This window comes from Mus pahari, chromosome 15, assembly GCF_900095145.1.
Source record: "Mus pahari chromosome 15, PAHARI_EIJ_v1.1, whole genome shotgun sequence".
NCBI lineage: Eukaryota > Metazoa > Chordata > Mammalia > Rodentia > Muridae > Mus > Mus pahari.
In genome coordinates, this window is record NC_034604.1 from 11,675,414 (window position 1) to 11,686,982 (window position 11,569).

The window sequence follows — 11,569 nt, forward strand, 5'->3', positions numbered from 1 at the left end:
TGGAGGATATCATCCTGAGTGAGGTAACCCAATCAGAAAAGAACACAGATGACATGCACTCACTGATAAATGGATATTAGCCCAGAAACTTAGAATACCCAAGATATAATTTGCAAAACACATGAAACTCAAGAAGAAGGAAGAACAAAGTATGGATACTTTCTTCCTTCTTAGATTGGGGAACCAAATACCCATGGAAGAAGTTAAAGTGACAAAGTTCAGAGCTGAGAAGAAAGGACCATCCAGAGACTGCCCCATCTGGGGATCCATCCCATAAACAGTCACCAAACCCAGACACTATTGCACATGCCAGGAAGATTTTGCTGACAGTACTCTGATATAGCTGTCTCTTGTGAGACAATGTCAATGCCTGGCAAATATAGAAGTGGATGCTCATTGTCATTATTGGATGGAACACAGGGCTCCCAATGAAGGAGGTAGAAAAAGTACCCAAGGAGCTAAAGGGGTCTGCAACCTTATAGGAGGAACAACAATATGAACTAATCATTACCCGCAGAGCTTGTGTTTCTAGTTGAAAAAGTAGGAGCAGATGGCCTAGTAGTCCATCAATGGGAGGAGAGGCCCTTGGTCTTGCAAAGATTATATGCCCCAGTACAGGGAAATTCTAGGGCCACGGAGTTGGCATGGGTAGGTTGGGGAGCAGGGCGGGGGGATGGTATAGGATGCTTTGAGGATAGCATTTGAAATGTAAATGAAGAAAATATCTAATAAAAAATAATAATAGTCATTTTCCATAGCAATCTTCAAGCTGGTTCATATCATACTCCACAAACTCCTGCCTGTGTTCAGAATCCAATCTGCATCCACTTCTCATCGCACTATAATTTTACTTAGCCAATTTCTCTCTCACTCTCTATTTAGAACATTGTCACAACTGACAGAACTAATTAATTAGTACATTCATTCAAGAAGAAGCCACTGATCACCTGAGGTGGGCACTGGTTTTTGGTATGAGACTAGAGGGGTTAAAGTCAGACAAGACCTCTATCCTCTGTAGCTCGGGTGTTTATGTAGGTGAAGATAGGAGAGGCCAGTTAGAGAGTAAGTGAATAAGAACCTTTAGGTGGTGCTAAGTGGATGCAGGGACTAAATCAGAGTGATGTATTTAAGTGTATCAAAGGAAGAGAGGTGAGTCTGGGCTGAATAGATGCCCAGGGAGAAGTTATTTTCAGATCCAGTTAAGCTAAAAGGAAACATGAGATATGGGAGCATGACATTTCAGGTATGGGAGGCAGTAGATGTGCCGGCCTTGTACTGAGTGAGTATGGACAGTGGGGAGGGCATGAGCAGGCCTGCATGCTTAAAGCAGAGATAGCCCACTAAAATACAACAAAATGAAAGAGGAGGGCAGGGCCACACTCTGCTGGAATACCAGACTGTGGCAAAGACTGTGGACTTTTCATGTGTGTGTATGTGCATATGCTGCACATATATGTGTGTTCATATGTTTGTGGCACACACGTGTGCATATGTGCATTTGGAAGCCTCAGGTATCAATCTTCATCCTCCATTATTCTTCAATTTAGTTAGTGACCTAGAGTCACTCAACCGAATTCAGAGTTTGTGGCTTGGCTACCCTAGCTAGCCCTGTGCATCATCCCTTGTCAAAGCCTACCTAGTGCTGGGACTCCTGGTGGTTACCATACCTCCTGGCTCACCTAGGATCTGGGGATTTGAATTCCAGCCCTCACACTTATTCAGCATCTCTCCAGGCCAGGATGGTGTGTTTAATGACAGAGGCCACCCTCAGAGCTGGATAATCTTGGTGTTTAAAGCACCTTGCTTCCTACCCCCATGATTCTTTTTTGACAATTGATCACCGACCACTGACTGCTGACTACTTCATCCATTTTTGATTTCTCTAAACTCCTACATTATCTCTACTGCTTACATAATAAGGAAGCAAGTGACATCAGATGGCATGAGCACTGTTATTCTGTGACACTTGTCGAATTTTTAGCTCCTTGGAACAGACCCGGTGTTGGCACTTCTTCTCACATCTTTCATAACACAACCCTAAACACAGGGCATGTGCAGAAATTGCTTATTGATTGATGGAAAGCATATACTGCTGGTATTTGTCTCCAGTGTTTTCCTGGTGTGGAGAACAGTGATTATCTGTCAATATTCATTGCATCATTAAAGCAATACACAGGGCATTAATCATCTCTGGGATAACCAGATGAGGTTTTATTGCAATCTCTTTCTATTTTGCTGGATAATTTCACTTGCTTTGGAAGTTTATGAGGCCATAAGTGGCTCCCATCTGCTGATGAACATATTTGGAGGAGTCATTTAGTCTCAAGTATGGAATACTTGAGGGGAAGTTAAATTGTAACTTTTACATTAAATGTCATCTTAGTAACAGAATCAAAATTGGAAGCATGTGTTCAATTTTGGTCTTTCATTTTCAAAGCTCTAGGTCAGGCAAATAATTAATTTCATTTGTTTACAAAGTAGATTATGCCTAATAAAATCTATTTTGTTTATGGTCACATTTTGGTTAATCCATTGCTTTGGAAAATGGGAGAAATCTGATTGGCTAATCATTCAACATAGTAAATTGTATTATTCTACATCCACAGAACATTGGCCTAATTGAATTATCCAGTAATTTTATGATGAAAATATTCTCCTTTAATAGACTCTGAGCCAGGCACAGCAGTGATGAAATACTAGAGTGTCTTGTTTTCCCCAGTTTTGTTTGATGATTGACCACAGAATATAACATTACACCTCTGTGGTTAATAACTTTTTTTTCCACATTAAGGCTAATAAAGACAAGGTCGCTTTCATTGCCTACTTCCTGGCACTCTGAATTTTTCACTATTTGTATATATTTTCTGTCTTCTTCAGACATTTGTTTTTTAATAAGTGCTACTTTGCAAACAAAAACTCAAAGGAAATTTGTTTTCCTTTGTGTATAATATAATGTCAACTGTGGTCACTTTCTCTCCCCAGTGAAATGAGAGTTCTCTAACTCTCCAGGGCATTTGTCACCTCTCTTAAGGGGTTTTTCAGATGGGCTCGTCAATGCCCTGGCTAGGAGACCAATGTGAGACAGGAGGGATAATTATTCTCTTGACAGGACAATACACCTAAGTTTCACATCTACTTGCCATCAGTTCAGAGCTGCTGTCCTTTTTGCTCAGCTGAGCCTGTCTGCTTCTCTGAATAACTTAGAAAAGCATGGTTTTTCCTTGTCCTTCTTATCTCCCCACCCTCACCACACAGCTGCTTGTCTGGCATGTGACTGCTGGCTGATCTCCCTGACTATATCAAAGCTTATGGCTTCCTCTCATACTCTCCTGCATTATACACCCCCCCACCCCCTCCCGACAGCTCCAGGTAGTCCCACCTTGCCAGCCTCATTGTTTTTCTTAAAATTGAATACAGTTGTCTTCAAGTCTCCTCTTGAGTTGGCTCTTAATTTCTTTTTATTAATAAGACTAAGAATTCAAAGAGGGGAACCTTAGGTACTGAGGTTTGTTGGTATGTACTGATACAGACGTTCCAAAGGTTATTGCTGATCATTTTGTTAGTAAAATTTAACACGATAAAACATTTCAGCTTCCCCTCATGTCTTTAGGAACAAATGGTAGAAAACAGAAAGGTACATAATTATAAAAAAAAGTCAAAAAGTGAGAGGCAGGAGATGAGGGGATTAATGAGACCTGTGGCCTGGATTCCAGAACCTAGTGAATGGGAGTATTGCCAGTGATGCGATTTATTCACACTGGAAAGAATTTTATTCTTTCTAATAGATGCAACTTGTTTAGTACTGAATTTCAATTCCCCTATCTTCTCAAATGAGTACCTACATAATAAAACTGTAATATCAACAGTGAAGAACATTTCAGAGGATCTTTAAAATGTCAGATGCTTTTCTGAAAAATGAAAAGCACAAGACCCAATGTTGTGTTGGGTGAGAGTGAAAGCTTTCTGCTTCTTTTTAAAAAATTTACTTGATAATTTATTTATTTACATTTCAAATGTTATCCCCTTTCCTGGTTTCCACTCTGAAAGCCTCCTATCCCCTTCCCATTACCCTTGGTCACTAACCTACCCACTCCTACTTCCTGGCCTTAGCATTCACCTACACTGGGGTATAGAGCGTTCAGAGGACCAAGGGCCTCTCCTTCCGTTGATGACCGACAAGGCCATCCTCTGCGATATATACAGCTGGAGTCATGGGTCCCACCATGTGTACTCTTTGGTTGGAGTTTTAGTCCCTGGGAGCTCTGGGGGTACTGGTTAGTTCATATTATTGTTCCTCTTATGGGGCTGCAAACCCCTTCAGCTCCTTGGGTCCTTTCTCAAGTTCCTCCATTAGGGACCCTGTGCTCAGTCCAATGGTTGGCTAAGAGCATCCACTTCTATATTTGTCAGGCACTGGTAGAGCCTCTCAGGAGACAGCTATAACAGGCTTCTATCAGCAAGCACTTGTTGGCATCCACAATAGTGTCTGGGTTTGGTGACTGTATGTGGGATGGAACCACAGGTGGGGAAGTCTCTGGATGGCCTTTCCTTCAGTCTCTGCTCCACACTTTTTCTCTGTAACTCTTTCCATGGGTATTTCTGTTTTGACTATATTCACAGTATCTCTTTGTGAGCTCTGTGGAGAAAAATTGCCCATGGGCAAGAGATTATCCCAACACCTACCTCTTTTCTTTCTTTCTAGTTTTTAATCTCTTTTTAGGTAACAAATATTTTTTGAACAGATTCATATGATTAAAAAACTTAATTATAAAAGTAATTTAATGCACAACAGGGACTACTGGAATAAGCATATGATCTTCTTTAAAAAAAAAAAAAAAGCACCATAAACTCTGAGGTCCAAATTGGTATCAGGGACTGCTTCAGTCTTAGGGTTAAAATTGGTGTGCTAGTGAGTGTGGTACTGAGTGTTGAAACTGAGCTAGAGAGACAACCACAGAAACCAAGGGAGAATAAAGGAGAAGAGACTGTTCCTGAATGGAACACGCCTGGACTGACCCTGAGCTGGGCCACTCTGGTTTATTCTCTTCTGGTAAAGTGAGCAGAGCAACACAGAACAAGCTAGGACTTGCCATGTAGAGTTCAATGGCATGGCACCGTCTAGTGTTGGTACTTACCATGCCAGAGATCTTGATCAGACTACTTCATCGCATTAACTTTGAACCCTTATCTCACTGGTTTATTGCTACAAAGTTTAAATTAGGTAATTCTGCATAAAAGCTAGCATTGCATCTGCACATGTTCATAAACAAGAATAATGTTAGCCACCTTTCGTATTGTTTATTTTATTTAATGCTAATTATGACAAGACCTAGACAATTGAGACCAAGCATATCCTCTCTACGGCCCTATGTCACATGCAGTCAGGGATAGTTATGAGTACAGCACAACACAAAGCCATACACTTACTTAAAGCATTATGAGATTTTTGTTTTAGTTTTTACATACTTAGCTGAATTTAGTTATGGGATGTGAACTTTGTAGATGACAATGTTATGTTCTGGCATCAAAATGTTGGACATGCTTGTCACTTAAGCCCAACTTCAGGCCTAAGTTTCTGTCTGTATGGGTCTTAGCATACTGATCCTCATAGGACTGTTCTGACAGAGGAGTGCAATCCTGCGTTCCAGTGACTGCCATAATCTCAGGTTGTGGGTGTTCATACGCACTGTCTGCTTCCCTGGACATTTGATTGCTAATGACTTCCTTCATATTTATTCCAAACATATTTTGCTCTTAGTATCTTTTCGAACACCAGAGACAGCTAGAGAGACGGTGTAGCCATTTTAAATATTTGGTGCTCTTCGAGATGTGGGCTTAGTTCCCAGCATACACGTTGGGTAGCTTATAGTCACCAAGAACTACAGTTCCAGGGGATTTGCCCGTACTTGTGTCATGGGTACACACACACACACACACACACACACACACACACACACACACACACACACACACACGTATACATCAATAAAAATAAATCTTTAATTAAAAACAACACATCAGAGCCATTTTCTCATCTACCTTTCTTGGCTCCACACTATTTCCAGAAGTCCTTACATAATAATTTAATTTTTTTGGCTCTACTTCAGAAAGCAGCCTTGATATTTATACTTAAGCTTGTTCTAGTTCTGTAGCTTGGCTGACCTTTAATAAAGACTGTCATTTCTAAATCCCTCTTTTCAACCACAGAGAGTGCCACCATCTTTTGATCCAATTTAGTCTTGTTTTCACAGATTTGTAGTCTTAAAAAAAAAAAAAAAAAAAAAAAGAGCTTAAGATGACCTCCCTGCCAGTTTCATTAGGACAAAGGAAATATTTTTAAGTCAAAATAAGTTAGTGAACCCACTTTAAACTTTTAAGTCAAAATAAGTTAGTGAACCCACTTTATACTTGCAAGCTCTAAAGTTCATGCTCCCCTGAAAAGGCAGGAGTAAACCCCAGGGGCATGCTCAGGTTAAGGCAAGAAATCCAGGAAGCAGGAGTGGGTGGGTTGGTGAGCAGAGAAAGGAGGGAGGGGGAGGGGGAAGGGGGAAGGGGAGAGGAGATAGGGGGTTTTCAGAGGGGAAACCAGGAAAGAGGATAACATTTGAAGCGGAAATAATGAAAATATCTAAAAAAAAAAAAAAAAGAAAAGAAAAGAAAGGGAGAAAGAGAGAGAGAGAGAGACAGAGAGAGACAGAGAGAGACAGAGAGAGACAGAGACAGAGAGACAGAGAGACAGAGAGACAGAGAGACAGAGAGACAGAGAGAGAAAGAATCAGAGAGCTTCCAACTCAAGCAAGCCTACTTTTTAACATGCTGCAGGCTACATGGAATACATAGAATACAGAAGTACAAGCGAAATAAAATTATGGGTCCTCCGAGACCCTTGGCTTCCACCCCTACCTGTGAGATCATTATTTAGAGAGAGCATGTGCAGCATTGGCCAGTCCCGCTGTTTTCTGGTTTAGATTTCTCACCTGGGAAGGGCTCAAGACAACACCTGGTTTCTGCCCCACAGGGCCAGTGACACACAAGTGTGAACATCGCCTAGTGCAGGAAGGAAACTGTAAAGATAGCAGCAACTGTGGCTGCTAGGCTTATAGTTCGGTCCGTGGCAGAATTAGCATTTGACTTGGTTCTTAAGATGAGCAAGGTCTGAGAATGGACAAACATGATCTAGGCCCGAGTTCTTCCTTTTGGAGAGATACTATTCAATCACAAAAATCATACTGGGATAGAAATAATCAAGGTACGGAGTGAAAAAGATCTGCAATGAAGGCGCTGTCTAACGGGATTACAGAAAGGAATAAATTAGTTGGAGTTTAAAGTCAGTTTAGTCACATATACACACAGAGGTAAGGGTTAAGGTAGTGATGGAATGGTTTTTACAAAGTGTCACTAAGTAGTACATACAGAAGTAGAATAGGAAATTTGTCTAGGGGGTAGGAGTATCTGCTCAAAAGGAGGACAAGAGAGTTTGGGTTTGGAGTTTATATTCCAAGCCAGGATCTTATCTTGTAGACTGAAAGGGAAGATTTTCCAGTCTTTAATTTGTAGCAAAATCACACGAACTGCTTGCAGTCATCTTAACAGAGTTCCTCTAACCTTTCTGATATCTAAAGCAAGAGTGTGAATGAGCTACACACATTGCTTGTTTGAATACTTACAAGACACAATCTGGAACTGGGAGACTCAGGGCTCCTCTATCCTTGAAGACTTCTTGGCCACTGAAGGCCCACAGGGTGACATGGACTTTTGGGGTGAAGGCAGAGTGGAAGCTGACTGTTGACTGAAGAGGCCTAAATGGTTGCTGTACCTGTCCCAGTCAAAGATGGGAAATGTCTCTGAGAAGGCCTTCAGGTACCTGGAGGGTAGCTTCTCCCTGAGGCCTTTCCTGACTCCATATCTCCAGAAGATCCTAAGTGCCACTTCAAATGGGAGTCACCACTTTACCCCACTCACTAGGAAAGCAGCGAGGAGTTAAATGTGCCTCTATGCCTTCCTACTTGGGGGACATGGAGCAGGTATGGAGAAGCTAAAACATTCTGCTTTCTCTGGTTCTCTGGGGCGCAAGCTGTGACTCCTGTTCTCTTGTCTGGCCTATCATCAGCTGACCAGAGGCTCAATTTAGTGTCTGCATTTTGCTCATGCAGTGGATGTTCTTGTTGGTTATCAAACTTGTTTTATTTGGTGGAACTGAAATAAGGTCTGACTTTGTAGCCCAGGTCACCCTTGAAGTCATGGTGATCCTCCAGCCACAGACTCATCAGGGTTTTCAAGCTTTAAAACAGACATGAGAAAAGAAGGTGGGAAGATGAGGAAGAGAAGGGGAAGAAGGAAGTGGAAGAAGAGGATATATAGAAGGAAAAAGAGGTAAGGAGGAGAAGATAACCCTGGAAGATGAGATAGGGTAGAAATAACCTAGGAAGGTTGGCTTGTCTTTTCCAAAGGAGTAAGAGAGCTCACTTTTGACTTGTGATGCTTAGAGCATTGTCAAACACATGGTGGAGCCTCGTGAAGCACAAGTTTGTCCTCTAATCTGTGTTCAACACTAGAATCACTGGTCCAGAGTTTGCTGGTAGTATGGTTTCTAGCTTTCTGTTAACAATATTCAGGATGAATCTGATACATGAGCAGAGTCTATAATCACCCCAACTGCAGTGGTGGGGGTAGGGAGAAGTAGGCTGAGATAACCAATATTCAGTTTACTATGGGTTGACTTGTGTCTTCTGGACAGATACATTAAAGTTCCAATGTCTAGTCCCTGTCAATATGATCCTATTTAGATACAGGCTATTTACAAATGGGATCAAGGTGAGTTCATCAATATCAGTTAAGCCAGTATAGCTGGCATCCTTACAAGAGGAGGGAGCTGGAATCATAGGAGGAGAAAACCAGGCAAGAATTGAAGTGGTGTTGCAATAAGCCGGGGATTGCCCAAGGTTGCTCGTACATGTATAGGGAAGAATCCATTCCATGGGTTTTAGAAGAAAGGTACCCTTGGTGACACTTGCTTTTGAACTGATGTTGAATGTATAGCATTCAGACCTGGAAGGCTGTAAATTTGTCTTGTTTTAAAGCCCCAATTTGCACTAATATGTTATGGCAATGCTAGAAGACTCATGAACAGCCTGGGTTATCAGTGAGGGCAAACCTATCTTGATGCTAGCTCCTGAATTCGGGCTATTTTCCACAACAGAAATACCTCTTCATAAAGCATGGGTTCCCACAAGCAGTCCCCTTCCCTCCCACCTCACTGCAAAGCCCTGAGGTCCTCCTGTACCAAGGGCTTTGATGCCCTGCATTATGAAGAACTGAAACAGCCGGTGTTCATTTACCTGAGGTTGGACTGTTGACTCTATAGCAAGGCTGTTTCCAGCAGCAAAAGGAAAAGAGTGTTGGGTTCTGCTTTTCCTCTCTCTCTCCTCATGATGACAATTATTTGGTTTTGAAAATATTTTTGGAACTTTTTTAAGGTATTTGCTTTAATCTACCATGATGAAAATTATTCAGCAGACCCATAGGAAGCTTCACCTCAACGTGTAACATTTTCCAGATAGGAGAGTTACTACAGCAGTGAGTTGCCAAAGACACAGCTGAAAAAAATGGGTCACGCATTCATGACATTTTGGGATCAGAGCGGCCAAGTCCTTTGCCGTTCACTTTTGTCCTTTTCTGTAAACAAGCTACATTAACGAGGTACTTTTCAAAAGCACCTGATTTCCCCAGTGAGTTACAAGGGAAAGAATTCTGGGTTCCCTCCAGAGGACTCAAATGATTGTTTGTCCTCGGAGCTCAGATGTGCTAAAGGATCTGGAGGCTAAAAACACACACTGGATACTGGCCAGTGGGCCCTGAGCATCGCTCCTCCCCCAGCCTTGATTTCTCGGGCTGGTTCACAACTCTGTCTACCCACTGTAGGGAAAAGAAGGGACAAGAGAAAAGGCTTGGTTTTCAATTTCAGCTTAATTATGCAATTTATCGTGTCCAGCAGGAAGGATTTAGGGGCAAGATTAATGCTCAAGAGTTTTCCATTTTGCATTGCAGTCTGATAAAGAATTCTGTTTGACTCTCCAAAGTGAGTTTTCCAAACTGATTCTTTTGGGGCTTGTGGAAGGGTGCTTGTTACCAAGCTAGCTACCTCACTTGGATCCCTGCAATGCACACTTAGGAGAGAGCTGCCTCTCACCACACTGAGATACATCCCTCCCAACCAATGAAAAGAGATACTTCCCAAGTGCCAAATTCCTTTGATAGTAGAGTGGTTTCACAAAGAGGGAGACAGAAGGATTATCATGAATTTGAAGGCAGCCTGGGCCACATTAGGGAATTCCAGGCCAGTTTGGATTGTACAATAAGATTTTTATTTCAGGGAAAAAAAAAATGAAACAAAGCAGAGGAAAAGAGAAAAAAAATAACTATAAAACAAAAAACCTAAGGGGGTGTCTTAGCTTTTCTTCCAGAAACTGGTTAAATTAAAGTTGTCAGACAGCTCTTTGAGTTGTGTTTTTGAGGATGGGAATCATGTCCCTTATTGGAAGAACCATGAATAGAAATTCCACTGGGGTATTAGAAATGTAAGCTGTTGGACACAGATTGCACAATGCGATTCACTGTTCTGAGAAGGACCGTGTAAGAAACACATTAAAGCATTACTCTCTTATGTTAAAGTTCAAAGACATTCAGTTGCTTATTGAGACTGGCATCAGATCCATGTTTAAGATCATGAGTAAATATTTGGTGTTCTGTTTTGGTGTCCACACATTCTATTAGTTTAGCCAAATGAACAAAGGAGTAACATAGAGGAAACAAAAATTCTCCTGTAAGGACCTGCCTCAATGCAGCTCGAGATAAGCATATTAAACAAACTAAGGCCATTGTTGAAAGGCAATACCATGCTTTCTTTTTACTTGTGGTTCTTAGATTTTATGTAAACACACAAACACACACACACACACACACACACACACACACACACACGAAAGCAGATATATACTAGGAAGACAAAGAGATGGGAGGGAGAAGGAAAGAGAAAATGAGGAATAGTTTCAAAAGGCAGCAAAATGCATGCGCATGGCAGAGGTTTCACAACAAAATGAACCCACTTCACTAGACTTTTGTTTGTTTGTTCTACTATTTTTATTCATTATATCAATGAGGAAAGCAGGCCTCTTCACGAGAAAAGCATTCTCAGGCAGAAACATAACAATAAACATTGCAGGTCTTAACTATGGCTCTGCTTTATGAAACTACTCAAGGATGTCAAAAAAAATGTAAAGAGACAGATCTGAGAAGGTAAATGAACCATGCCAGAGGCCAGCTGACTCCGTGGTTACACAACAATTATATTCTCAAATGCAGAGCATGCTGCTCTTCTCCAGTAACACAACCTTTACTTCTGTGTTCAAAAGGGAGTGGGTGAGGAAAGAAAATGGGCAACCTTTTGGCCATAATGCACAAAAAGGGAAATTACATTCATGCTCTTGGTCTTTTGAGATCCCTGTCCCCAGATATAATCTCTCTCTCTCTCTCTCTCTCTCTCTCTCTCTCTCTCTCTCTCTCTCTCTCT

General features: G+C 41.5%; 1 protein-coding gene across 2 annotated transcripts in view; it reads right to left on the reverse strand.

The window, feature by feature from the left end:
* Positions 1–11,569, reverse strand: part of Chst9 (carbohydrate sulfotransferase 9) — a 153,436-nt gene that overhangs the window by 25,395 nt on the left and 116,472 nt on the right. The window lies entirely within an intron of this gene.